The following is a 22,538-nucleotide window of genomic DNA, read 5'->3' as shown; positions in this document are numbered from 1 at the left end:
GAGTGTTTGTGACGTCAAACCAGGAACGACAAGCACTGAACTGATCGCACAGGCAGAGTAAGTCTGGAGCTACTCTAAAACTGCTAAGTTTTTTTTGTTCGCAATATTGCGTAAACTTCGTTCGCACTTTTAAGATGCTAAGATACACTCCCAGTAGGCGTAGACTAAGCGTGTGTAACTCTGCTAAATTCGCCTTGCGACCGATCAACTCGGAATGAGGGCCGTGGTACACATTTCTGACATTAACCCAAGTACCACTAAAAGAGGGTTTTATGTTTGGGGAGGAAAAGCAGGCAGTGTTTTGTTCCCCCATCAGATGAGTGAATGAAGTGTGTGAAAAAGCGTGGGTTCCCCCGATAAGAAACTGGTAATTTCTAAAAAGTTACTGATGGCGTACCTTTTCCCGCCAGAGGATAGGTTACGCTGGGAGATATCACCTAGGGTGGATAAGGCGCTCACACGTTGTCAAAAAAGGTGGCACTGCCGTCTTAGGATACGGCCACTTTGAAGGTACCTGTTGATAAAAAGCAGGAGGCTATCCTGAAGTCTGTATTTACACACTCAGGTACTAGACTGAGACCTGCAATTACCTCGGCATGGATAGTGCTGCTGCAGCGTGGTCTGTGACCCTGTCAGACAGGGATACTATTTTACTAACATAAGAGCATATTAAAGACGTCGTCTTATATATGAGGGATGCACAGAGGGATATTTTGCCGGCTGGCATCCTGAATTAATGCAATGTCCATTCTGCCAGGAAGGTATTAGAGACCCGGCACTGGACAGGTGATGCTGACTTTATAAGGCACATAGAGATTCTGCCTTATAAGAGTGAGGAATTGTTTGGGGATGGTCTCTGGGACCTCATATCCACAGCAACAGCTGAGAAGAAAAACTTTTTTACCTCAGGTTTTCCTCACAGCCTAAGAAAGCACTGTATTATCAGGTACAGTCCTTTCGGCTTCAGAAAAGCAAGCGGGTCAAAGGCGCTTCCTTTCTGCACAGAGACAAGGGAAGAGGGAAAAAGCTGCACCAGTCAGCCAGTTCCCAGGATCAAAATTCTTCCCCCGCTTCCTCTGAGTCCACCGCATGACGCGGGGGCTCCACAGGTGTAGCCAGGTGCGGTGGGGGGCGCATCTCGAGAACTTCAGCGTCCAGTGGGCTCGCTCACAGGTGGATACCTGGGTTCTGCATGTAGTATCACAGGGATACAAGCTGGAGTTCGAGGCGACTCCCTCTCGCCGTTACCTCAAATCAGCAAGCAGTACTTCCAGCAGGTGAAAATCAAGGTACCCCTCCTTCAGCAAGGCCGGGGTTACTATTCCACAATTTTGTGGTACCGAAACCAGACGGTTCGGTGAAACCCATTTTAAAATTGAAATCCTTGAACACTTATATACGAAGGTTCAAGTTAAAAATGAAATAGCTCAGGGCGGTTATTGCAAGCCTGGACGAGGGAGATCACATGGTATCTCTGGACATCAAGGATGCTTACCTGTATGTCCCCATTTACCATCCTCACCAGGAGTACCTCAGTTTTGTGGTACAGGTTTGTCGTTACCAATTCCAGACGTTGCCGTTCGGTCTGTCCACGGCACCGAGAGCATTTACCAAGGTAATGGCCGAAATGATGATATTCCTTCAAAAAAAGGGAGTTTTTAATTATCCCGTACTTGGACAATCTCCTGATAAAGGCGAGGTCCAAGGAGCAGTTATTGGTCGGGGTAGCACTATCTCTGGAAGTGCTACAACAGCACAGCTGGTTCCTACGACACGTCTACTGTTCCTGGGGATGGTTCTGGACACAGACCAGAAAAAAGGGTTTCTCCCGGAGGAGAAAGCCGAGGAGCTATCATCTCTAGTCAGAGGCCTCCTGAAACCAAAACAGGTGTCGGTGCATCACTGCACGCGAGTCCTGGGAAAAATGGTAGCTTCCTACGAAGCAATGCCATTCGGCAGGTTCCATGCAAGAGCTTTTCAGTGGGACCTGTTGGACAAGTGGTCCGGATCGCATCTTCAGATGCATCGGCTGATAACCCTGTCTCCAAGGACCAGGGTATCTCTACCGTGGTGACTGCAGGGTGCTCATCTTCGAGAGGGCCGCAGATTCGGCATACAGGACTGGGTTCTGGTGACCACGGATGCCAGCCTTCGAGGCTGGGGGGCAGTCACACAGGGAAAAAACTTCCAGGGACTATGGTCGAATCAGGAGATTTCCCTACACATAAACATTCTGGAACTGAGGGCCATTTACAATGCCCTAAGTCAAGCAAGACCCCTGCTTCAAAACCAGCCGGTACTGATTCAGTCAGACAACATCACGGCGGTCGCCCATGTAAACCAACAGGGCGGCACAAGAAGCAGGATGGCGATGGCAGAAGCCACAAGGATTCTCCGATGGGCGGAAAATCATGTGTTAGCACTGTCAGCAGTGTTCATTCCCGGAGTGGACAACTGGGAAGCAGATTTTCTCAGCGACCTCCACCCGGGAGAGTGGGGACTTCATCCGGAAGTCTTCCAAATGATTGTACACCATTGGGAAAGGCCACAGGTGGACATGATGGCGTCCCGCCTCAACAAAAAGCTAAAAAGATATTGCGCCAGGTCAAGGGACCCTCAGGCGATAGCTGGGAACGCTCTGGTGACACCGTGGGTGTACCAGTCGGTGTATGTGTTCCCTCCTCTGCCTCTCATACCTAAGGTACTGAGAATAATAAGAAGGAGAGGAGTAAGAACTATACTCGTGGTTCCGGATTGGCCAAGAAGAGCTTGGTACCCAGAACTTCAAGAAATGATCTCAGAGGACCCATGGTCTCTGCCGTTCAGACAGGACCTGCTGCAGCAGGGGCCTTGTCTGTTCCAAGACTTGCCGCGGCTGCGTTTGGCGGCATGGCGGTTGAACACCGGATCCTAAAGGAAAAAGGCATTCCGGAGGAAGTCATTCCTACGCTGATTGGGGCTAGGACAGATGTGACCGCACAACATTATCACCGCATATGGTGAAAATATGTTGCTTGGTGTGAGGCCAGGAAGGCCCCAACAGAAGAATTTCAACTGGGTCGATTTCTGCACTTCCTACAGTCGGGAGTGACTATGGGCCTAAAATTGGCTTCCATTAAGGTCCAGATTTCGGCTCTGTACATTTTCTTCCAAAAAGAACTGGCTTCACTGCCTGAAGTTCAGACTTTTGTTAAGGGAGTGCTGCATACTCAGCCTCTTTTTGTGTCTCCGGTGGCACCTTGGGATCTCACCGTGGTGTTGAGTTTCCTAAAGTCACATTGGTTTGAGCCACTGAAAACCGTGGATTTAAAATATCTCACGTGGAAAGTGGTCATGTTGTTGGCCTTGGCTTCGGCCAGGCGTGTATCAGAATTGGCGGCTTTGTCATGTAAAAGCCCTTATCTGATTTTCCATATGGATAGGGCAGAATTGAGGACTCGTCCCCAGTTTCTCCCTAAGGTGGTATCAGCATTTCACTTGAACCAACCTATCGTAGTGCCTGCGGCTACTAGGGACTTGAAGGATTCCAAGTTACTGGACGTAGTCAGGGCCTTGAAAATTTAAGGTTTCCAGGACGGCTGGAGTCAGGAAAACTGACTCGCTATTTATCCTGTATGCACCCAACAAGCTGGGTGCTCCTGCTTCGAAGCAGACGATTGCTCGCTGGAATTGTAGCACAATTCAGCTTGCGCATTCTGCGGCTGGACTGCGGCATCCTAAATCAGTGAAAGCCCATTCCACGAGGAAGGTGGGCTCTTCTTGGGCGGCTACCCGAGGGGTCTCGGCTTTACAACTTTGCTGAGCTGCTACTTGGTCAGGGTCAAACACGTTTGCAAAATTCTACAAATTTGATACCCTGGCTGAGGAGGACCTTGAGTTCTCTCATTCGGTGCTGCAGAGTCATCCGCACTCTCCCGCCCATTTGGGAGCTTTGGTATAATCCCCATGGTCCTTACGGAGTTCCCAGCATCCACTAGGACGTCAGAGAAAATAAGATTTTACTCACCGGTAAATCTATTTCTCGTAGTCCGTAGTGGATGCTGGGCGCCCGTCCCAAGTGCGGACTGTCTGCAATACTTGTATATAGTTATTGCCTAGCTAAAGGGTTATTGTTATGAGCCATCTGTTAGTGAGGCTCAGTTATATTTCATACTGTTAACTGGGTATAATATCACGAGTTATACGGTGTGATTGGTGTGGCTGGTATGAGTCTTACCCGGGATTCAAAATCCTTCCTTATTGTGTCAGCTCTTCCGGGCACAGTATCCTAACTGAGGTCTGGAGGAGGGTCATAGTGGGAGGAGCCAGTGCACACCAGGTAGTCCTAAAGCTTTCTTTAGTTGTGCCCAGTCTCCTGCGGAGCCGCTATTCCCCATGGTCCTTACGGAGTTCCCAGCATCCACTACGGACTACGAGAAATAGATTTACCGGTGAGTAAAATCTTATTATTGCCATACTGAGTATTACTTTGTATTGCTAGTCCAGTGCAGTTTATGGTACATCATTTCTGCATGTTACTCTTGTGATATATATGTGTGTGTGCATGTAGCTGCTGCGTGGTTGCCTTATTGCAGGGTATTTCTTTACGTCCTAGAGGATGCTGGGGTCCACATTAGTACCGTGGGGTATAGACGGGTCCACCAGGAGCCATTGGCACTTTAAGAGTTTAATAGTGTGGGCTGGCTCCTCCCTCTATGCCCCTCCTAACAGACTCAGTTTATAAAATGTGCCCGGAGGAGTCGGTCACAGCTAGGGGAGCTCTACAGCGTTCTCTTAGGAAAAGTTATTTTTCTTTATTTCAGAGTTAATTTTTTTACAGGGAGGCTGCTTGCGACAGCCTCCCTGCAGCGTGGGACTGAGGAGGAGGGGGGGGGGAAGCAGTGTCCGTCTTGCGGGGTCTTGAGCCACTGCCCCCGCTGACTGGACGTTTAGTTGCAGAGGGGTCTGATTGTACCCCGCCGCAGGGGAACGCTCCCCCCGGCAGCCAGCTGCCACCCCCTCAGGGAGTTGAAGATAGGCGAGTGAGTCACTGTACCCCCTTGCAAGCGCTCCTGGAAGGCTCAGCGGTGCTACGGTGCGGCGCTGGGGGGGGGGGGCGGCGCCCGGGCGCCCTGGGCCAGCTCCGGACCATACACTGACCACAAGCAGCCTGTCGGGGTCCACGGATCCGGCCAGTATAATCTCCATTGAGCGGGAAGACAGCGCCATTGAGGGGGTGGAGCTTCTCAGAGCGGACCCAGCAGCGTTCAGCGCCATTTTACAGCCTGCAGCTCACTGCCAGTGGATGCCAGGTCCCTCCTGCACGACTCCAGCTATCTGTACGGTAACAGGTGGTTGTAGAAGGGGGGGGGGGGGGGGGAACTGTGTTAAGGCTGTGTCACCTATTAAGGGACACAGTCAGCGCGGGTTTAGGGTCTCCCTATACTCCAACAGCGCTGTGTGTGGGTTGGCTTTAATCTCTGTGTCTCTCTGCCATTCTTGGGAGGGAATCTCTGTCTGCCCAAGTGCCCTATGTGTTTGTGGGATGTTTAAGGGTGTGTGACAACATGTCTAGGGACACTGTTTCATATGCTGCAGAGTATTTTTCTTCCCAGGAGGACTCCATTCCATGTAATCAGGATTGCACTGTTTTAGCACAGATCCCAGCTAGAGAGCCAGAATGGTTAGTCTCTCTGACGGGGACTATTTCTCAGATTTCTGATAGAGTTGCTAGGACTGAGCATGCCACTCAGGTCCTCCAGTCCTCTATGGTGATATGGTCTGATACTGCCTCCTCGGGGTCCCCTGCGGTACATTCTCACAAACGTGCACTTGCAATTATGCAGGATGACACGGACACCGACTCTGACGCTGCAGACGGTGACGGGGATGTGTTGAGGGGGACAGCATCACTTGCCAAGGGGGTGCAGTTGATGATTGAGGCTGTTAGGGATGTTTTACACATTTCGGACACAGCTCCGGAACAGGTGGAGGAGGCCTTCGTTCTGGATAATAAGAAGCTCCCCCTCACCTTCCCGGCATCCAAAGAATTGAATGCTATCTTTGAAAAGGCATGGGAAACTCCGGAAAAGAAATTCCAGATTCCCAAGAGGGTCTTGGTGGCTTTTCCCTTCCCTGAGGAAGATAGGAAGAGATGGGAGTCACCGCCGATAGTCGACGCTTCTGTCTCCAGGCTGTCCAAACAGGTGGCATTACCGCTCCCGGGATCTACCGCGTTAAAGGACTCGGCAGATCGCAAGGTGGATGCTACGCTGAAATCCATTTACACGGCTTCAGGGGCTATATTGCGGCCTACTATAGCCTGTGCTTGGATTGCTAAAGCTATTGCCAGGTGGTCAATCACTCTGCAGGAGGAATCGACTATGCTGGACAAAGGTGACGTTGATTTATTTTACGTAATATTCAGGATTCTGCAGGGTTCCTGGTGGATTCCATGAAGGACCTGGGGATCTCCTCCATGTCTGCCTTGGCTCGCAGAGGTCTCTGGCTGTGCAACTGGTCTGCAGACGCGGAATCCAGGAAGTGTGTGGAGAGCCTACCATACAAAGGTCAGGCTCTCTTTGGGGAGGCGCTGGATGCGTGGATTGCCATGGCTACCGCGGGTAAGTCTCCTTTCCTCCCCTCAGCTGCACCGGCTACGAAGAAGCCTTTTTCCTCTACCACGTCACAGTCCTTTCGGCCCGTGAGGCCTAGAAAGAATAAGCCTTCGAACACCTCCTTCAGAGGTGGTCGTGCATAGGGAAAGAAACCTGCTCCCGCAGGTTCCCAGACCCAGAAGCCCGCTTCTGATACCACTAAGTCCTCCGCATGACGGTGGACAGCTAGGCCTGGAGGAAGGTCAGGTGGGGGCAAGACTCTAGCAGTTCAGCCACGTCTGGGTGTCGTCGAGTCTGGACCCCTGGGTTCTGGATATAGTGTCCAGAGGGTACGGACTGGAGTTTCAAGATCCCCCGCCTCACCGTTTCTTCAAGTTAGGCTTGCCAGCCCTACTGGCAGACAGGGCAATTCTTCTGGAGGCCATCAGAAAATTGGTGGTGTCAGAGGTCATTGTTCCGGTTCCACTTCAGCAGCGGAACAAGGATTATTATTCGATCCTTTTTGTGGTACCGAAACCGTATGGTTCGGTACGGCCTATTCTAAACTTAAAATCTTTGAACCCTTATCTCAGGGAGTTCAAATTCAAGATGGAATCTCTGAGAGCTGTCATCTCAGGACTGTCGGAGGGGGAGTTCCTGGTGTCCCTGGACATCAAGGATGCTTACCTCCATATTCCCATTTGGTCGCTGCATCAGGCATATCTCAGGTTTGCGCTGATGGACAATCACTATCGGTTCCAGGCACTGCCGTGTGGCCTCTCCACAGCACCAAGGATCTTCACCAAGGTGATGGCGGAGATGATGGTTCTCCTCCGCAAACAGGGGGTGAACATAATTCCATATCTGGACGCTCTCCTGATCAAGGCGTCGTCCAGGGAGTGGTTGTTGCGTTCCATCGCACTCACGACAAGGCACGGTTGGATCCTGAACCTTACAAAGTCTCATCTGGAGCCGACAAGGTGGCTGTCTTTCCTGGGAATGATACTCGACACGGAAGTGCAGAGGGTATTTCTCTCGGTGGAGAAAGCCTGCCCGGGTATCTGTTCATCAATGCATACGCATTGGGGGGCAGCAACCATCTTCTGGGGAAGATGGTTGCTGCCTACGAGGCTCTGCAGTACGGCAGGTTTAATGATCGACCCTTTCAGCTGGACCTATTGGACCAGTGGTCGGGCTCTCACCTACACATGCACAAGAGAAAGCCAGTATTTCACTCCTCTAGTGGCTGCAACTTCCACACCGTCTGGAAGGGAGAAGGTTCGTAATTCAAGACTGGATCCTTCTAACCACAGATGCAAGTCTAAGAGGTTGGGGAGCAGTCGCTCTGGGGGAAACCTTTCAGGGACGATGGTCGGATCAAGAGTCACTTCTCCCAATAAACATCCTGGAACTCAGGGCCATTTACAACGCCCTTCTGCAAGCAGCACAATTTCTACAGGATCGGGCTTTTCAGGTGCAGTCGGACAATGTGACCACAGTGGCCTACATAAACCGACAAGGCGGAACGAAGAGCAGGGCTGCCATGTCAGAGGTGTCAAAAATCCTCATCTGGGCAGAAAGGCGCGCGGTGGCGATGTCGGCAATCTACATTCCGGGCGTAGACAACTGGGAAGCAGACTTTCTCAGCAGACATCCAGGAGAGTGGGGCCTCCATCCGGAGGTGTTCGAGGAGGTTACCGGTTGGTGGGGGGTTCCCCACATAGAAATGATGGCCTCACGCCTCAACAAGAAGCTACGGAGGTACTGTTCCAGGTCAAGAGACCCACATGAAGTGGCGGTGGACGCACTGGTAACACTGTGGGTGTTCAAGTCAGTGTATGTGTTCCCTCCACTTCCTCTGATACCAAAGGTTCTTCAGGTCGTGAGAAGAACAAAGGCCCTGGCAATCCTCATTGCTCCGGACTAGCCAAGGAGGGCTTGGTACGCGGATCTGCTGGATCTTCTGCTGGAAGATCCACGGCCTTTACCTTTTTCGGGAGGATCTGCTTCTGCAGGGGCCGTTCGCTTATCAAGACTTACCGCGGCTACGTTTGGCGGCATGGCGGTTGAACGCCAGATCTTAGCTCGGAAAGGTATTCCGAGTGAGGTCATTCCTACCCTGATACAGGCCAGGAAGGGGGTAACGTCTAAACATTACCATCGCATTTGGAAGAAATATGTTTCTCTTACGTCCTAGATGATGCTGGGGACTCCAAAAGGACCATGGGGTATAGACTGGATCCGCAGGAGCTTGGGCACACTAAAAAGACTTAAAACTGGGTGTGAACTGGCTCCTCCCTCTATGCCTCTCCTCCAGACCTCAGTTAGACTTTGTGCCCAGGAGTGACTGGATGCTCACTAGGGGAGCTCTACTGAGTTTCTCTAGAAAAAGACTTTTGTTAGGTTTTTTATTTTCAGGGAGCCCTGCTGGCTACAGGCTCCCTGCAGCGTGGGAGTGAGGGGAGAGAAGCAGGACCTACTTCTGTGAGTTTCAAGGCTCTGCTTCTCGGCTACTGGACACCATTAGCTCCAGAGGGTTCGATCACTCGGTGCGCCTAGCTGCTTGTTCCCGGAGCCAGGCCGTCACCACCTCACAGAAGCCAGAAGGCAGAAGTCGGGTGAGTATGAGAAGATCAGAAGACTTCAGTGACGGCAGAAGACTTCACCAACGGTTGTCACTGGGTGCAGGGCGCTGGGGGGGGGGGGCGCCCTGGGAGGCATGTTACTGAAGTTTTGTAAGGGCGGCATATGATTGTGGGTGCCGAGGCACCTTTTACAGACCCCCGCCGGCATTTTACATGAGTTTGAATTTGGTGGGCCGAAGCCGCCGGGAAGGGGGCGGAGCTTCGGTCCGCGGCTCACACGCACCATTTTCTCCCTGCACCAGACGGAGGGAGAGACGCTGCCAGGACCTCCACGCTGATTTCAAGTAAAGGGGGCATCTCCAGAGGGGAGCCGCAGTGGGGTACCAGTCGTTTTGATAATAAGGCAGCGCTGGGTACATATATTCGTGTACCAATATACAGGCGCTGGGGTGTGAGCTGGCATACTCCCTCTGTCTCCTCTTCTGGGCTGCATTGTGGGCCTGTCACCTTGCTGGGACGGTTCTGTGTGTGTTGTGTGTCGGTACTACGTGTCGACATGTCGGAGCCTGAATGTTATTCACCAGAGGAGGTTATGGGAGGTGGGGATGCGGGGCTAGATGTAGCACTGTCGACGCAGCAGACTCCTGATTTACTAGCACTCCTTAATACATTAAATTCCAATGTAGCTTCTTTATCTAAGAGGTTAGATAAGTCGGAGTCACAGACGCAGGTGTGGAAAAAGTCCATGGAGGAGGTTTTATCGCAGGTACAGACCCCATCCGGGTCCCATAAGAGGCCTTTTATTCAGGTGGGGGATACGGATACCGACACGGACTCTGATTCCGAGGTCGATTTCACTGAGGCTGCGTTACATCCACGATTAGTTAAGAGTATTCAGTACATGATTGTGGCTATAAAGGATGTTTTGCAAATTTCTGATGAACCTGCGGTACAGGAAACAATGATTTGCTTGTTCAAGGGAAAGAAACCTGAGGTGAAGTTTACCCCCTCTCATGAAATGAATACTCTTTGTGAAAAGGCTTGGGAGTTGTCGGATAAGAAATGGCAGATTCCCAAGAGGATTTATATGGCGTATCCTTTCCCCTCTGATGACAGGGAAAAATGGGAGACATCTCCAACTGTTGATAAAGCTCTATCCCGTTTGTCTAAGAAGGTGGCGCTTCCGTCTCCTGACACGGCAGCTCTCAAGGATCCGGCGGATCGCAAGTTGGAGACGTGTCTGAAGTCCATTTTCGCTAATACGGGTGCATTGCTCAGACCTGCTGTGGCGTCTGTATGGGTGAGTAGTGCTATTGCTAAATGGGCTGAGAATTTAGCTAGTGACATGGATACTCTTGATAAAGATAATGTCCTTCTAACTCTCGGTTATATTAAGGACGCTGCGGATTACCTAAAGGACGCGGCAATGGACTCTTGGGATCAAGGACCAATGCCATGTCGATATCTGCCAGGAGGGCCTTGTGGATCCATCAATAGAATGCTGATGCCGACTCCAAGAGGTCTATGGAAGCTCTACCCTTTAAAAGTACTGTCTTGTTTGGGGACGGCCTGGCGGACCTAGTCTCGACCGCGACTGCGGGTAAGTCCTCTTTTCTTCCTTATGTTCCCACACAACAGAAAAAGGCACCACATCAACAAATGCAGTCCTTTCGTCACAATAAATACAGGCGTGGGAAAGGTTCGTCTTTCCTCGCCTTAAAGGGTAGAGGACGGGGAAGAAAACTTCCTGCAGCCTCAGGCGCACAGGACCAGAAGTCCTCCCCGGCTGCTACCAAGTGCACCGCATGACGCTGGGGCTTCCTTGGGTGAGTCCGGACCGGTGGGGGGGTCCGTCTTCAGGTATTCAGCCAGGTCTGGATTCAATCAGACCTGGATCCTTGGGTGTTAGAAATCGTGTCTCAAGGATACAAACTGGAGTTTCAGGAGATGCCCCCTCACCGGTTCTTCATTTCGCATTACCAGTGGTTCTTCCGGACAGGGAGGTGGTCCGGGTGGCTATTCAAAAATTGTGTCTACAGAGGGTCATTGTTCCCGTCCCAGCGGGGGGAGGGGTTCTACTCGAGCCTCTTTGTGGTACCGAAACCGGACAGTTCGGTCAGACCAATTCTAAATCTAAAATCCCTCAATCCATGCTTGAAAGTCTTCAAGTTCAAGATGGAATCCCTTCGAGCGGTGATTGCCAGCCTGGAGGGGGGGGGATTTTATGGCGTCAGTCGACATAAAGGATGCCTACTTACATGTGCCGATATATCCTCCACATCAGGCTTTCCTCAGGTTTGCGATACAGGATTCTCATTACCAATTTAAGACGTTGCCGTTTGGGCTTTCCACGGCTCCGAGGATTTTCACCAAGGTCATGGCAGAAATGATGGTTCTTCTTCGCAAACAAGGGGTTTCAATTATCCCGTACTTGGACGATCTCCTGATAAAGGCGAGGTCCAAGGAACGGTTTCTGAGAAGTGTAGAGTTGTCACTATCGGTTCTGCGACAGCACGGTTGGGTGCTCAATTTGCCGAAATCCCAGTTGATTCCGACCACTCGGCTTCCTTTTCTGGGCATGATTCTGGACACGGATTTACAGAAGGTATTCCTTCCAGAAGAAAAGGCTCGGGAACTGCAGACGATGGTCAGAGAACTTCTGAAGCCGACGAGTGTGTCGATCCATTATTGTACTCTGGTTCTGGGGAAGATGGTTGCGGCGTACGAAGCCATTCCATTTGGCAGATTTCACGCCTGCGTGTTTCAGTGGGACTTGCTGAGCAAATGGTCCGGATCTCATCTACACATTCACCGGAAGATAAGTCTATCTCCCAGAGCCAGACTTTCTCTCCTGTGGTGGCTACAAGCTCATCACCTCCTGGGGGGACGCCGATTCGGTATCCAGGATTGGGTACTTCTGACGACAGATGCAAGTCTCCGAGGCTGGGGCGCAGTCACCCAGGGAAGAAATTTCCAGGGAAAATGGTCGCTCCAGGAAGCCTGTCTCCGCATAAATATTCTCGAGTTAAGAGCCATTTACGACGGCCTGCTCCAAGCAAGAAGTCTTCTTCAGGATCGACCGGTCCTGGTACAGTCAGACAACATCACAGCGGTGGCCCATATAAACCGGCAAGGCGGAACGAGGAGCAGAGCGGCAATGGCGGAGGCCACAAAGATCCTTCGCTGGGCGGAACAACACGTCAGCGCACTGTCAGCAGTTTTCCTACCGGGGGTGGACAACTGGGAAGCGGATTTCCTCAGCAGACACGACCTCCATCCGGGAGAGTGGGCTCTGCACCAAGAGGTATTTGCAGAAGTGACAAGACGCTGGGGAATTCCGTTGATAGACATGATGGCGTCTCGGCTCAACAAGAAGATCCCGAGGTATTGTTCCAGGTCAAGGTACCCACAAGCCACTGCGGTGGACGCCCTGGTGTCTCCGTGGGTCTTCCAGTCGGTGTATGTGTTCCCTCCACTTCCTCTCATTCCAAAGGTGCTGGGGATCATTCGTCGAGCAAGGGTTCAGGTGATTCTCGTCGTTCCAGACTGGCCAAGAAGGGCCTGGTACCCGGATCTTCAGGACTTGCTGGTGGAAGATCCTTGGCCGCTTGCTCTAAGAAAGGATCTGTAGTTACAGGGTCCATGCGTGTTTCAAGACTTACCGCGGCTGCGTTTGACCGCATGGAGGTTGAGCGCCAGATCTTAGCTCGTAAGGGTATTCCCAGGGAGGTCATTCCAACTCTCATTAAGGCTAGGAAAGAGGTTACGGCGAAACACTATCACCGTATCTGGAGGAAGTTTGTTTCCTGGTGTGAGCTTAAAAAGGCTCCTGCGGAGGATTTTCACTTGCGTTGTTTTCTCCACTTTTTACAGGCGGGCGTAGATGCAGGCCTGAAATTGGGTTCCATCAAGTGCAAATTTTGGCTTTGTCTATTTTCTTTCAAAAAGAGTTAGCTGCCCTCCCAGAGGTTCAGACCTTTGTGAAGGGTGTAATGCATATCAATCCGCCGTTTGTACCTCCTGTAGCTCCATGGGACCTCGATGTCGTCTTACGGTTTCTCATGTCTTCCTGGTTTGAACCTTTGCTAAAGGTTGAGTTGAAATTTCTCACTTGGAAGGTCGTTATGCTTTTGGCGCTGGCATCTGCCAGGTGAGTGTCGGAATTGGCAGCTTTATCTCATAAGAGCCCGTACTTGATTTTTCATTCGGATAGGGCGGAATTGAGGACTCGTCAACAATTTCTACCGAAGGTGGTTTCTTCATTTCACATTAACCAGCCTATTGTGGTTCCGGTAGCTACGGAAGAGGTGGCGATTCCAAAATCTCTGGATGTTGTAAGAGCGTTAAAAGTATATGTTTCTAGTACAGCTGTTACTAGGAAAACTGAAGCGTTGTTTGTTTTGTATGGGGCCAACAAGATTGGTCATCCCGCTTCAAAACAGACTATTGCACGCTGGATTTGTAGTACGATCCAGCAGGCTCATTTTTCGGTAGGACTGCCGGTGCCGAAATCGGTTAAAGCCCATTCTACCAGGAAAGTGGGCTCATCTTGGGCGGCTGCCCGAGGTGTCTCGGCGCTACAGCTTTGCCGAGCAGCTACTTGGTCGGGTTCGAACACTTTTGCTAAGTTCTATAAGTTTGATACCCTGGCCGATGAGGACCTGGCGTTTGCTCAGTCGGTGCTGCAGAGTCGTCCGCACTCTCCCGCCCGTTCTGGAGCTTTGGTATAATCCCCATGGTCCTTTTGGAGTCCCCAGCATCCGCTAGGACGTAAGCGAAAACAGGATTTTGGTACTCACCGTTAAATCCTTTTCTCCTAGTCCGTAGAGGATGCTGGGCGCCCGTCCCAGTGCGGACTATTACTTGCAGTGTGTTTTCTTACTGGTTAAGTTAGTTTGTACACGAGTTGTGTATTGGTTTGTTGCAGCTGGTTGCTGGAGTTTTATGCATACTGTTATCTGGTTTGGCGTTATTCCGGTTGTACGGTATGTTTATGGTGTGGGCTGGTAGTTTGGTAGCCCTTAGTTAAAACAAAAATCTTTCCTTGTACTGTCCGTCTCTCCTGGGCACAGTTCCTATAACTGTGGTCTGGAGGAGGGGCATAGAGGGGGGAGCCAGTTCACACCCAGTTTTAAGTCTTTTTAGTGTGCCCAAGCTCCTGCGGATCCAGTCTATACCCCATGGTCCTTTTGGAGTCCCCAGCATCCTCTACGAACTAGGAGAAAAGGATTTAACGGTGAGTACCAAAATCCTGTTTTCTTGGTGTGAGGCCAAGAAGTTTCCGGCAGTGGAGTTTCAACTTGGACGTTTTCTTTTTTCCCCTGCAAGCAGGGGTGGATATGGGACTGAGACTGGGCTCCATCAAGGTCCAGATCTCTGCTTTGTCCATCTTCTTCCAAAAACAATTGGCTGTTCATCCTGAGGTTCAGACCTTTTTGAAAAGGGTTCTGCACATCCAGCCTCCCTTTGCGGCGCCTACGGCTCCATGGGATCTTGATGTGGTGTTGCAGTTCCTGTAATCTGCTTGGTTTGAGCCTCTACAGGAGGCTGATCTCAAGTTTAAGGAGGTCACCTTGTTGGCCTTGGCTTCTGCACGATGCGTGTCGGAATTGGGTGCTTTATCTTGTAAAAGCCCCTATCTGATCTTCCATGAAGACAGGGCGGAATTTAGGACTCGTCCACAATTCCTACCTAAGGTTGTGTCGGCTTTCCACATCAACCAACCTATTGTGTGCCTGTGGCTACTGACTCCTCAATTACTTCAAAGGCCTTGGATGTAGTGAGGACTTTGAAGATTTACGTGAAGAGGACGGCTCGTCATAGGAAAAGTGACTCTGTTTGTCCTCTATGATCCAAAGAAAACTGGATGTCCTGCTTCTAAGCAGTCGATTTCCCGCTGGATCAGGTTCACTATCCAGCATGCTTATTCCATGGCAGGATTGCCGGGTCCGAGATCTGTAAAGGCCCACTCTACTCGTAAAGTGGGCTTTTCCTGGGCGGCTGCCCGGGGTGTCTCAGTGGTACAGCTCTGCCGAGCAGCTACTTGATCTGGGTCGAACACGTTTGCCAAGTTTTACAAGTTCGATACTTTGGCCTCTGATGACCTCAAGTTTGGTCAAGCAGTATTGCAGGAGCCTCCGCGCTCTCCCTCCCGTACTGGGAGCTTTGGTACATCCCCATGGTACTAATGTGGACCCCAGCATCCTCTAGGACATAAGAGAAAATAGGATTTTGGTTACCTACCGGTAAATCCTTTTCTCGTAGTCCGTAGAGGATGCTGGGCGCCCGCCCAGCGCTTCGTTTTCCTGCATTGGTTTTATGACTCAGTGTTACCTGGTTCCTAGGTAAGTTCTGCGTTGTTTACTGTTTCAGCTGTTGCTGAGTTGTTCCGGCATGTTGGCCGGATTATCATGTTTGTGTAAGCTGGTATGAATCTCGCCACTATCTGTGTAATTCCTTCTCTCGGAGTATGTCGTCTCCTCGGGCACAGTTTCTAGACTGAGTCTGTTAGGAGGGGCATAGAGGGAGGAGCCAGCCCACACTATTAAACTCTTAAACTGCCAGTTGCTCCTGGTGAACCTTTCTATACCCCATGGTACTACGTCCTACAGGTGGCTGATCAACTGGAAGAAATCCTCCCTGGTTCCGGCTCGGAGCATGGTACACCTAGGAGCGTTGTTGGACACTCACAACCAGCGGTTGTTCCTGTCTCCGGAGAAAGTCCTGAAACTTCAGGACAAGATCCGATGCTTCCTATCCCGTCTGCAAGTGTCGATTCATTCGGCAATGCAAGTGTTAGGTCTCATGGTGTTGACTTTCGACATGGTTGAGTATGCTCAATTCCATTCTCGCCCTTTACAGAAGTTGATTCTATCCAAGTGGGACGGCCTGCCTCACCGGATCAGATCTCACATGATCTCCCTGTCACCGGAGGTCCGCCTGTCATTAAGCTGGTGACTTCAGGACCAACGATTGATCAGGGGTCGTCCCTTCCTGCTGACGACGGATGCCAGTCTGAGAGGTTGGGGCTCGGTGTTGGAACAACATTCTCTCCAGGGTCGGTGGACCAAGGAGGAGTCCCTACTCCCGATAAACATTCTGGAACTGCGGGCGGTGTTCAGTGTGTTGACAATGGCCCAGCATCTCATTCAGAACAGACCTGTTTAAGTACAATCGGACAACGCCACCACGGTGGCGTACATCAATCATCAAGGCGGCACTCAAAGCCGCATGGTAATGAGGGAAGTATCAAGGATTCTTCAGTGGGCGGAACTCCATCTGCCGGCCATGTCGGCTGTGTTCTTTCCGGGCGTTCTGAACTGGGAGGCAGACTATCTCAGTCGTCAGGACGTGCACGCCGGAGAATGGAGCCTACATCCAGAGGTGTTTCAACTTCTTGTGGACAAGTGGGGCCTCCCAGATGTGGACCTGATGGCGTCTCAACACAATCAAAAGGTTCCGGTCTTCGGAGCAAGGACAAGGGATCCTCAAGCAGCGTTCGTGGATGCTCGGTCAATCTCGTGGAACTTTCGGCTGCCGTATGTGTTCCCTCCTGCCCAGAGTAAAACGTAAGTTCAAGCAAGAAGGAGGAAACCTACTTCTAGTCGCTCCAGCGTGAACCAGACGGCACTGGTTCTCCGATCTACAGGGCCTCTTGTTGGATCGTACCCTTCTACATCCACAACGACCAGACCTCCTCATTCAGGGCCCGTGTGTTTACCAGGATTTGGCCTGGCTGTCTTTGACGGCATGGCTCTTGAAGCTTCCGTCCTGAGGGCCAAGAGTTTTTCTGAGGCGGTCGTTCAAACTATGTTGAAGGCCCATAAGCCGGCTTCTGCTCTGATATACCATAGGGTCTGGAATGCTTAATTTACGCGGTGTGCGTCTTACAATCATGATGTTTCAAGTTTAGTACTGCCAAACTATTGGACTTTCTGCAACAAGGCCTAGATTTGCATTTGGACTTCCTGAAGGTGCATATCTCTGCCTTGTCGGTTTGGTTTCAGAGAAAGATCGCTACCCTACCTGATGTTTATACATTCACTCAGGGTGTGTTGAGGATTCAGCCTCCTTATGTGCCACCTGTGACCCCTTGGGATCTGTTGGTGGTCTTGGAGGCCTTACAAGAGTCTCCGTTTGAGCCTCTTACCTCTTCTGACCTTAAGTGGCTTTCCCTTAAGGTGTTATTTTTGCTGGCTATTGCTTCAGCTAGGAGGGTCTCGGACTTGGGTGCCTTATCCTATAAATCTCCCTATTTGATTTTTCACCGTGACCGGGCGGTGCTTTGAATGCGCCCAGGTTATTTACCCAAGGTGGTGTCTTCCTTCCATCTTAACCAGGAGATTGTGGTTTCGACCTTTAATTCTCCTGAGTTGTCATCCAAAGAGCGGTCTTTGGATGTGGTACGGGCTCTTCGTATCTATGTGAAGAGAACTTCCTCCATTAGGAAATCCGATTCTCTTTTTGTGTTGTTTGGTTTTCACAAACGTGGCTGGCCTGTTTCCAAGCAGATTCTGGCCAGATGGATTAGAATGGTGATTGCACATGCTTATGTACAGGCTGGTCGTCCGGTTCCTGCTACCATCAAAGCCCATTCTACTTGGTCGGTTGGACCTTCTTGGGCGACCCACCGTGGTGCGACCCTTGACCAATTGTGCAAGGAGGCTACGTGGTCCTCAGGGTACACGTTTATATGGTTCTATGCCTTCGATTCCGCCGCTTTCCAGGATGCTTCCTTTGGACGCCGGGTTCTTGTGCCCGCTACAGTGCCTCCCCTCCCAAGAGGAACTGCTTTAGGACATCCCAGATGTAATTCCTTGTGGAGCCCAGTGTACCCCGCAGCAGAAAACGAGATTTATGGTAAGAATTTACCATTGTTAAATCTTTCTGCGAGGTACACTGGGCTCCACAAGGTGCCCACGCTGACGCACTTAGCTTTTTTTGGTTGGTATTGGCATAGCCGCTGACACCCTCTCCTGCGGTGAGTGTGTTGTGTAATTGGCTACAATCGGTTGTCGTCTCTGGTACCTGCTACTGCATTGGGCTGGTTAACGAAACTGAGCTCTCAGGCATGGAGGCGGGGTTATAGAGGAGGCGGCGCAGTGCATCTTGGAAACAGTCAAAAGCTTTAAGCCTGTTGGTGCCTCGTATCAAGATCCTACTCTACACCCGATGTAATTCCTTGTGGAGCCCAGTGTACCTCGCAAAAAGAGATTTAACAACGGTAAGTTCTTACCATAAATCTCGTTATTCGTCCACAGGCCCCGTCATTTAAAGACCATCAAAATGACAAAATATACAAAATTAAACACGTTCTTACGTGCACCTCTACACATGTGTATTTCATCACGTGCCCATCTAACATCCTGTATATCGGCAAAACCATCAGGACCGTGACAGAGAGGATAGCCTTACATCGCTCAGCGATCAATGCTGCCCTTAAAGAAAAAGGCTCACATCAACCGGTAGCCAGGCACTTCCTCGAACATGGCCACACCATGAATCCATTCAAACACATGGTTATAGATCATGTTCCTAATACCCCTTTCACACCAGAAATGCAGTGGCAAAACCTTTCATACCAGCATTTGGAGCCGAGACATCCCAGGTCTGCACCTTTCATACTGAACCCGGGATGGCCCTGCATTTTCTGAAAATGGGCGTCTCAGAAAAGACACAAAACCAGGAAGTGCCCTGAATAGCCAATCAGCATCAGTATAGGCAACCCGGGAAGGTGGGACATGTCCCTGCACCATTCACACTGTCCAGGTTCCAGGGAACATCCCGGGACCAACCCTGATCGATTGCAGGGTTGAAATGCAGGGACAGAAATCCGGGGTTTTTGTCCCTGTACCCTTTCACACCGAGAAATTTCCCGGGTTGATGCGCGTTCATGTGTTTTAACCCGGGAAATTTTGGGCTGTGTGAAAGGGGTATAAGACTCTTAGGGGAGGTGATGGGGCAAGAAAGCTACTACAGATGAAGTCACGGTGGATCTACCGCCTGAACACAATGGTGCCGGCAGGATTGAACGAGAATATTTCGTGGAATGTTTTCATGAAAAGAGACATACATCCATAGAAGAATTTCCTGACTTTACAGTGGGGACATAATACAACAGCATCTTTGAAGTTAGCGGTGACCACATAGTTAATAGTATACGTTATAAAATTTGTGGTTACTGCCTATAAAATTTCATTGTTGCACGGTCCTCTAGTGCATTTATACACATGGCCATTGCCGTATCTAAGTCTAGGCCAGTTAATACTAGTATTGTATTCCTTTAGTAGTTGTCCCCTCATTTACGTTTCCTTTGGACGCCTGCTGCCCCGATTAAATGCCCTTATCCAGCATTTTGTATATGTTTACATCCATGTAACATAATGTCCGATTATCCCACAATATGTGCCGATATGAATGATAAAGATGTCTTTAATGTTGCATGTCTGTAATCTATACTTCTACATCCTCACTCAATGTTTCAAGGCTTTTATTCAATACACATGTTCACTCTATTGTTCTCCTACGATTTATCTTTTACACCACAGTGGGAGTCTTAACACTTGCCTAATACACACTTTTTGGGTTTCAAGCACCCTATTGGAGACTGAGTAGTCAGACCGCGGTGTCCCCGGCTGTACCCCGGTGCTAGGCAACGGACAGCGCGGAGTTGATCACGTCATAGCCGATGGAGGGATGGGATGGAGATGCGGCGCTCGACTCGCCGTGGCAGGAATTCCTGCCTACTTAAGGTAAGCTTCTCACTATATTCTTGTTGTATGTCAGCTTGAAGAAAGGGCGTATGAGCCCCGAAACGTCAGTGGTGTATTTTTTTCAAATTATTTAAATCCAGTTTTTAATTTTTTTTCCATCAAGTCTCTGGAGTGCCGTTGTTTGTTTCCTCTAGCAACAGGGGAACAGTGTTTGTGTATGCCCCCTAGAATGTAAGCTCTCACGAGTAGGGCCCTCTTCCCTAATGTGCTCACCCTTTTCTTACTTTAATAATTCTCAACTGCCCAAATCACAGTTTTTGGGCCACCTGGAACTTATCTCTGTCATTTACTGGTGTAGTTATGCTTAGTTACCCTGTACTTGTCCAAAATTGATTTCAACTGTAAGTCACTGTTTTGATTATGTGCATATGTACTCTGTAATTGGGCGCTGCGGAACCCTTGTGGCGCCATATAAATAAATGATAATAATAATAATGCCATTCATACTGAGGGCAACCGGAGCAGTTGTCTTTTAGTAAGGAGTGCCAGTCTACCTGTCTCTAGATTTATTGATAGATATAGATTATGTGTGTGTGTGTGTGTGTGTGTGTGTGTGTGTGTGTGTGTGTGTGTGTGTGTGTGTGTGTGTGTGTAAAACACTGATTGCAGAAGGGTTGGGTTTTTTTGTTTTATTTTTAGTGAGTCACCAACTTCTCAACTTTGGGTCACCTAATAAGTGAATTGAGCCTATGCCTTTTTCTTCTCTTTTCCACCTTCACTTTAATTCATAAAGTTTGTCTTCATTTCTGAGTCATAGAGAACACGTCAATGCACTACTTGAGATTACATTCTAATACTAAGATTTGAAACATAGGGGTATATGCAATTGCGGTCGAATTCCCGAAATTGTCGAATTTCGGGACTTTTTCGACCAAAAAAAAAAATCGCCAATGCAATTCAGTACTTTCCGACAAAAAAACGGACTTTCAAAATTCGACTTTTTGAAATTCGACTTTTGACAAATTCGACTTTTTTGCAATGATACACATGCTGCAATTCGACCAAAGTCTATTCAATGGAAGTTTGGAAATTCGACAACAGTGCTTTTAGACAGTAAATTCGTCATTTTCAATCCGACACACTTTGGAGGGTGAAACTAATAAAAAAAAATTAAAACATGTTTTTTTTGTGTTTTTTTTTCTTGGTAATATCATATCTATTTATATTAGAAGGGATTAGGTACTTGGTTTGTCTTTTTTGGAGGCACAAGTATTATTTATATATTTTTTAAAATAATATTTTTTTTTATTTTTTTTGGATGGAATGGTTAAATCCCTGAAAAAAATGGCGTGGGGTCCCCCCTCCAAAGCATAACCAGCCTCTGGCTCTTCGAGCTGGTCCTGGTTCTAAAAATGCGGGGGGAAAATTGACAGGGGTTCCCCCGTATTTTTAAAACCAGCACCGGGCTCTGCGCCTGATGCTGGTGCAAAAAATACGGGGGACAAAAAGAGTAGGGGTCCCCCGTATTTTATACACCAGCATCTGGCTCCACTAGCTGGACAGATAATGCCACAGCCGGGGGTCACTTTTATACAGCGCCCTGCGGCCGTGGCATTAAATATCCAACTAGTCACCCCTGGCCGGGGTACCCTGGGGGAGTGGGGACCCCTTCAATCAAGGGGCCCAGCCACCCAAGGGCCAGGGGTGAAGCCCGAGGCTGTCCCCCCATCCAAGGGCTGCGGATGGGAGGCTGATAGCCTTGAGAAAAATGTCAGAATATTGTTTTTTCCAGTAGTACTACAAGTCCTAGCAAGCCTCCCCCGCAAGCTGGTACTTGGAGAACCACAAGTACCAGCATGCGGGAGAAAAACGGGCCCGCTGGTACCTGTAGTACTACTGGAAAAAAAATACCCAAATAAAAACAGGACACACACACCGTGACAAGTACAACTTTATTACATACTGCCGACACACACATACTTACCTAAGTTGACACGCCGACTGCCACAGTCTCCGACGATCCGAGGGTACCTGTTAAAAAATTATACTCACCTTCCAGCGTCCAGAGATAAATCCACGTCCAGAGTATAATCCAGGTACTTGGCAAAATAACAAAACGCAAAAACCCGTGCCAGCGGACTGAAAGGGGTCCCATGTTGACACATGAGACCACTTTCCCCGAATGCAGAGACCTCTACGTGACAGCTGTCACTGAAAGGTCTCGTAAGCCAATCAGCGAGCGCAACGTCCTTGCACTCTGCTGATTGGCTCTGTGCGCGTCTGAGCTGACAGCGCATCGCAAAGCCTCTCCATTATATTCAATGGTGGGAACTTTGCGGCTGCGGTTCCCACCATTGAAAATAATGGGAGAGGCTTTGCGATGCGCTGTCTGAGGTCACACGCGCACAGCCAATCAGGTGAGCGCCACGGAAGTAGCGCTTCCTGATTGGCTGAAGGGACCTCAGTGACCGGAGACACGTGGTGTCCCGGCATTCGTGGAAAGGGGTCTCATGTGTCAACGTGGGACCCCTTTCAGTCCGTTGGTACGGGTGTGCGTGTTTTTATTTTGCCAAGTACGAGGATTTGATCTCTGAACGTGGATTTATCTCTGGACACTGGCAGGTGAGTATAATTTTTTTCACAGGTACCCTCGGATCGTCAGAGAC

The 22,538-nt window shown here is 49.8% G+C and overlaps 1 protein-coding gene across 3 annotated transcripts in view; it reads left to right on the top strand.

The window, feature by feature from the left end:
* BTBD18 (BTB domain containing 18) overlaps window positions 1-22,538 on the top strand; it is a 249,944-nt gene that overhangs the window by 164,933 nt on the left and 62,473 nt on the right. The window contains exon 2 of one of the 3 annotated variants that reach the window (XM_063958558.1): window positions 19,708-19,911. The exons of the other annotated variants lie outside the window; for them this stretch is intronic. The gene's annotated coding sequence lies outside the window, so the exon portion shown is untranslated. The remainder of the gene's footprint in view (window positions 1-19,707; window positions 19,912-22,538) is intronic. 3 annotated transcript variants of the gene reach the window in all.

Source organism: Pseudophryne corroboree, chromosome 3, assembly GCF_028390025.1.
Source record: "Pseudophryne corroboree isolate aPseCor3 chromosome 3, aPseCor3.hap2, whole genome shotgun sequence".
In the NCBI taxonomy this organism is placed as follows: domain Eukaryota; kingdom Metazoa; phylum Chordata; class Amphibia; order Anura; family Myobatrachidae; genus Pseudophryne; species Pseudophryne corroboree.
This window is presented reverse-complemented; position numbering and strand designations above follow the sequence as displayed.